This window comes from Marmota monax, unplaced genomic scaffold (genome assembly GCF_021218885.2).
Source record: "Marmota monax isolate L192 unplaced genomic scaffold, Marmota_monax_Labrador192_F-V1.1 WCK01_AAM20220418_F8-fsc00028, whole genome shotgun sequence".
Classification (NCBI taxonomy): domain Eukaryota; kingdom Metazoa; phylum Chordata; class Mammalia; order Rodentia; family Sciuridae; genus Marmota; species Marmota monax.
Genome location: NW_026694779.1, coordinates 10,407,681 through 10,414,751, shown reverse-complemented (window position 1 = coordinate 10,414,751; position 7,071 = coordinate 10,407,681).

The window sequence follows — 7,071 nt, the reverse complement described above, 5'->3', positions numbered from 1 at the left end:
ACAGCACAACATGTGTCAGGGGAAGCTGATCTCCTCATGGCCTCAGAAAGCAAAGAGAGATAAAGGGAGTCCATGGGTACGGATACCCTCTGCTTCAAAGGCATGACCCAAGTCACCTAACTTCCTTCCACCAGGCCTCAGATCCTAAAGGTTTTATCATCTCCCAACACTGTCCCAGGCTGGGAACCAAGCCTTCGACAGATGTGCCTTTGAGGGGCATTCAGTATCCAAACACCAGCAGGTGCATTTCCTGCAAGTTTGGCTGATGCTAAACAGCATCCCATCCCTGGGGCCAAAGCCCCCTGTGAAAGTCTGCAGCCCGGAGCCTCGGAGACTGCATGCTCAGTAACCATGGAAGACAAGGAGGTTGCCTACTGACTTTTTTTTTTCAGTCATATCCAAATTCCCAGAAAGATAAGAAATGGGATACAACCATCACCCAAGCTCCAAGGAAACAGTGGACAGGATTCAGGGGCTACATCTCTTTTTCACTTAGTATGAAATCTCCTCTGTGCAAATGTGATATCCAAAGTCGATGTTCTTCTCCCCCTGATGCTAGATGGGCCAAACTTGAAGAAGGCTTAGAGCTCTTTCTTGGTGTCAGGGGACACAGCCCCTCCTTCTGCTCCCCGTCTCTTTCATAGAAGATGTGTGTGACTCAGGGGGTGGAATCACTTAATTTTACTTCCACTCAATTACTTCATTTGCTTAATGAATGGGCCGTGGGTGACCCTGTCACTGAAGATCCCTTTCAGCCAAGTGAATTGGAGCAGAAATGATCCACCATGCTAAGAATGAATCGCTCCCTGGAGGGTGTGAGGTGTTAGGCTTGACCTAGCTCGAGAGTGTTAGATTGACCCCGGGAAAGAGTGGATAAGAAACCTCTGGAAGTGTTGAACCTCAGATTCCAAGTCAGATCCCAAAACACGATTTGAAAGGCAGATCACAGCACGAGATGCACCCCTGAGATCCCATCCAGATCTTCATTCAGCTCCTTCTTTCATTTTTCTTTAGGTAAAAGGAGCTGTTTATTTCCTCCAACTTCTGGTAAGAAAAGCTTCTTGTGTTGTAAAATATAACCCAGTAGCTATGGTTAACAAACATTAATCACATATTTGAAAATACCTGGTAGATAGAATTATTTATTTATTTATTTATTTACTTTTTGTACTGGGGTTTGAACCCAGGGGTGCTTAACCACTGAGCTATGTCCCAGCCCCACCCCACTTTTAAAAAAAAATATTTTATCTAGAGACAGGGTCTCACTGAGTTGCTTAGGGCCTTGCTAAGTTGCTGAGGCTGGCTTTGAACTCACGATCCTCCTGCCTCAGCCTCTTGAGCTGCTGGGATTACAGGCATGTGCCACCGTGTCCTGAATGTTCCCACTTGAAAGCCATGATAAAGGTTTAAGGTGGCTGTATGCCATGGACCCCCTTCTGATCATCCTATGTACACATGTATTGAGCTATCATACCGTACCCCAATATCTAACTCTCTCTCTCTCTCTCTCTCTCTCTCTCTCTATATATATATATATATATATATATATACACATAAATAGATAGATAGATCTATGCTTTGTATGTGTCAATTGAAAAGGATTGAAAAATTGATTAAAATTTACAAAGCATTATTTTAGGCTGACATCTTCCCATTGCTCTCATAAACCATTAGAAATTCAAATTTTCCCTGTAAATTATATAAGTGGAATAATTCAATGAAAACCATGAACATGGTAGGAAGATTCATAGCAGTTTAGGACAAACACAAATATCTAACGAATTCACTGCTCCATGGATTATCAGAGCCATCCAAACCATAGGTGTGTCTAAGTCCATCTTCCTAGCCAGGGGTGGTGATGTTCACCTGGAATCCCAGCTACCCTGGAGTCTTGAGGCAGGAAGATGGCAAGTTCAAAGCCAGCCTCAGCAACTAATCGAGGCCCTAAGCAACTTCCTGAGACCCTGTCTCAAAATAAGAAACCAAAATAAGTTGCGGATGTGGCTCAGTGGTTAAGGGCCTCTGGTTCAATCCCCAGCAGCAAAAATAAAACAACAAGAATAAAATACATCAATCTGTCCATCACCTGTGTTGTCTGAGTGAGAAAGAAGAATTGCGATAGGGAGAATTTTGCTCAGCCGTTAGGAAGGTGCTTTTAGGTGCAGACATTAAGGTTCATTCTTATCTAGCACATAAAAGTCCCCTGGAGAACTTTAAGACTGTCATCGATGTGTATCCTTTAACACCAGCTAGGAAAACCACACTTCGGTTCCTCATGCAAACTGAAGAGTGCTGACATAGCCATGTAGGGTGTGGGGCAGGAGGTGCATGGGATCAGGAGCATTTCTGCCAGCCTTGCTCAGGTGGCTTATCCCATGTCACAGCAACCCTCGATCAGAACAGTTAGAATCTCACGTGTCAGATTGCAAACCTGCGGTGTTCACAACACTGAGATAGGAAGGCTGTCAGGTGCCCATCAAAGACAGAGGCCGGCTAGGAGAAGCTTAGACTCTCAGAAAAGAGTCAGAGAAGTCCACACTGAGGTGTCCTGAGGTCTTTGAAACCTGACCCTGATGGGAGCCATTCTGCTGGCCCAGGATCCCTGACACCTGAGGCTGTCACCTCGGTTTCTGTTGTTTTTCCTTTCTGTAAAGTATCAAGTCAGTTGCAAGAGGTTGGTCCCTCCAGGGAGTCTACAGAAATGAGCAAGACTCATTACAGGCATGTGCCTGATTTTTTTTTTTCTTCCAAGTTCTTATCACCATCGGACAAACTCTGATTTTGCTTTCTGATTGTTTATTCATTTCTGACTCCTCATTCTAGAACACACACAAGTCTGTGAACTTTTCTGTTTTGTTCACTATCCTCTATGATTAGAACAGAAACCGATCCCCAGAAATTACCTTATAAACATTTGCTGAAGGTATACACATGCATGTATGTGTGTCTGAACAAACCTGTATTCCTTGACGTGTTTGAAATCCACTAAAATATTCAAAGCAATACTCTGATGGAGGATTTCAAGTTGGCTTTATTTTCTCTCCCCTTCTTTTGTTATTTTAAAATAGGTGCCTTTTTATTTCTATCGTCTCAAAATTTTAAAGTATTATTTTTAAAGGATAAAGTTCACTGCCTCACCATGAAACAGAATGACACAGAAGGACCCGCGGAGATTCACAGTTTTCCAGTTTCTAATCATTTTCCGAGGAAATGATTCCAACTTCTCCTTCAAACTGTTACAGCGTTTACACCACATGTCTTGTTATAAGGAAATCCTCTTTCAACCCCTGTGAGTTTCTCTTTCATTTTTCTATATAGTCTGTTTCTTTGGTCTTTGATAATAGTGGTAGTTCCATCAGAAGATGTTATGGTCTGGAGGGGAGGTGTCCCCCAAAAGCTCATGCGTGAGACAGTGCAAGAAGGTTCAGAGGAGAAAGGATTGGGTCATGAGAGCTTTAACTCAATCAGTGAAGTAATCCCTCTGTAGATAGACCCAGACCTTTGTACCTTGAGCCCCCAATAAACTTTTCCTCCTCTAAAATTGTTCTTCTCAAGTCTTATAGTCACAGCAGTGAAAAAGCTGGCTAAAATATAAGATGTCAATCATTTACTCCCCAAAACATACTTATATAGTATGAGATCTGCATGTTAGAAAACCACTCAGTCCATGTTAAGAAGGGTGTCATGGATGGAGTCAAAGAGAGTTGTAACATAGATGAGAGTCTGATGTATATTTTAAGAACAGTAATTTTTAAAATTTTTGTAAACTAATGAGGAATATATTATTGAATTTTCGCACAAATGTAAGAACCGACTTTTGTTTTGGTAGATAAAACTTGTTGAATTTCCCTAGCAACATGGATGTGTGTATATCTATAAAAGGAAAAGATGGTATATCCTTGTCTCTACCTTCAAGAAAGACAATGATGATTATTCAAGCTATTTTACTTGAAGCAAAACAGGGATTAGTTAATTACACAATTACCATGTTTTCCCCACTTTTCTAAAATAGTGACAGCTTAAAGTTTGAGTTATACATATATTCCAATCACAACAAAATATCGCTCAAAGAAATCATATCCTTTTATCATTTTTCCCTTCTTTAATGAAAGAATTTTATTTTAAATCGTGTATATTTATGGAATGCTAAACTACTATGGTAAGAAGAGGGCTAATTATGAATAGTATCACCAATTTATTTTAATGTATTAACAAAATAAATGGCCAAATTCTTAGATAGAAAGACCTCTATCCTGTATCTCTCTATATATATTAATCCACCTCTTGATAGACTGATCTGTCTTCCTAAGAAGAAAGCAAGCTTTGATTAAATGATAACAAGAATTTCAGTATTATTTTATTCAGTATCTCAAATACCACAAAATATTGCAAGCTCAGACATTAGAATATAAAAATGAGTGAGTGCTAAGAAAGAGATATGAGGAAATTATATGATTACATGTAAATCATTGATATAGCTAAATTCTAAACTAAATGATTTCACACTGTGTTATGCCTAAACAAATAACTGAAGCTCTAAAGCCGTCAAATGCAAAATTTTCACGATGCTTTTTGATTTCATATTAAAAAGTCAAAACTGCATGAGTCTAATGCTTAAATTGGCAATTTTTTTCTCATCATACATTCAGTTACAATAGCCAAATTATTCAAGAATCTTGTAAATTATTTACATATGAAGAAGTTATTAGAAAAATCTCTTCCTACCAAATAGTTGCTAACGATTTCTTTTCTTACTCTTTTCTTTTGCAAATCACAATTGGTGTTTTGATAGATAAATTCTCCCCTTTAAATGTTTAGAGTTAAGATTTACAGGTGATGTTCAAAACGTATCAGTGTATATAGCTTTCGTTGGTGAGAACCATTTAAAACACAGTTCTTTTTCCAAATAGAGTATTTTACACATCCACCATTAACAACTGCCCCAGTGGGTATGATTTTTTTATATGTAAGAGAGTACAATACATATATATGAATATTACATTCTTCTTTCACTTGTTCATTGGAAAGGAGTCAGAAGGGTCAGGATTGACTCCTCACGTACTCTCCGTTAACTAGCTGTTACTGTTGGCAATTGGTTCTCTTTTTCTAAACCTGTATTCATGCCCTGCAAATGGCGACAACGATTGAGATCTACCTTCATCATTACCGCAAAGATTGTGCAATATAGGAAAATCATCTGGAAGGGTTGCTTGCAGATAGCAGGAAAGCATTGAAACCCTTTTATCTCCAAATTTTCCTCCCCTCCCCAATCATACTGAACCAAATCATTCACACATGTGGTGTAGAATCTTGGCCAAATTACTCACATTTTCCTGACACTCAATTTGTTGATTGGTAAAATGAAAATAATTTTACATGTTTTTCTTTGTGATGTAGGAATCAGTGAGTGTGGAAATGTGTGCGTGTGTGTATACTTGTGTGTAGCAAATATACAGTGTGTATATACTTTTATGTATAGTTTGTATAGTGCATATGTAGTATATTTATGTTTCATATGTGCAAACATTTATGTGTATGTGTTTCATTGTATCAGAATATTTTAAGGTAATTAACTCAGATTCCATAATTCTCATGTTCTTGAAGCTTGCTATCCTGAGACATTTCTTTTTAAATAAGTCAACTATTTTCAGCAAGTTCATGATGACTTGAGGCTGATAGTTTGCTCTTTGCAAGTAACTCTATCTTACATTGGTATCTTTGGAGCATCTTTGAGTGTCTTGCCAACTGTACCAGAATGTCATGAGGACGTGACAAATAGGGCATCTTGATAGGGTGTCCTTTGGTCTAGTTTCTTTCCTAGTTTTAGTGAATGTGCCTTACTGCAGTCAGAGGGCCTGAGAAGTACATACCACAGAGGTGCACCAGCACGTATCTGCTGTAATTTCTGGAAATGTCACATGTGTGCAGACTGAACAGTTTATATACAAACATAAATTCACAGGTGCCCATAGGTCACTGAATTGGCTTATTCAGCACACCATTATTATATTGGTATATTAAGACTCAGACGACCTGAGTCCAACTCCTGGCTTCGTCATAAGTTGTGCAGCTTTAGACAAATGCCTGTTTTTGCATCTGCAAAATGGAGACAATAATACTTTAATTATAGGGCCTCGCTCATTTTGTTGTTCTGTGGAACAGATATGTCGTTACACATGATGCACCAAAAACGCGGTGTGTGGCTTTTGGATCCTTCTTGGCATTAGCTGTTATAATGATCAAGCACCTGACTTGTGGCAGAAGCTCCTCCACAGGGTGACCCAAACAGATTAACTGCTTGCTCTGATGGAGCTCAGAGTCAGGTATTCACAGAAACTCAAATAAGGTAATTTCAGAGAGGGAAAAATAAAACAGTCACACAGTAGTGCTGAAGCACTGTTCTAGCTAATGGGATCAGCTCAAGTTTCCCCGAGAGGTGACAACGGAGTTAAGTTCAACATGACCAAAAGGCACCAGTTACACAAAAAACCTGGTGGAGAGGCCCACCAGAAAAAGGGAATAGCAGAAAGTGTTAAAGCAAGAGCAAGTCTCAGAGGCCAGGAATCAGAAAAGTGGCTATAGTGATGCTATCTATGTATCTTAAAAAAAATAGATAGATAGATAGATAGATAGATATAGATAGATAGATAGATATAGATATATACACACACACATATGGTATTTTATATATAATTATATATATAATACATATAGCATATATAAGAGATATATATTATGTAATAATATACATTATATAATAAATGCTGGATAGATACAGAATATATATACACACAATATGTATATATTACATATATAATCAGTATCCATTCCACTATATGTATATACATACTATATATAGTACAAGATCCTACTTAATACAAGATTTCCTACTACAATGAAACATATTTACAGGTATTCAAATGCAAATACATGCCTCATTCTACTGAGAATCCCCTAACCCTGGCTTATGTATCTCTGCATGAACCAGTCTTTTCCTAGGGGTGTGGATACTGTCTATATATCAGCAGTACCCAGTATGTATTATATATATGTACATTGCATGTGTATGTA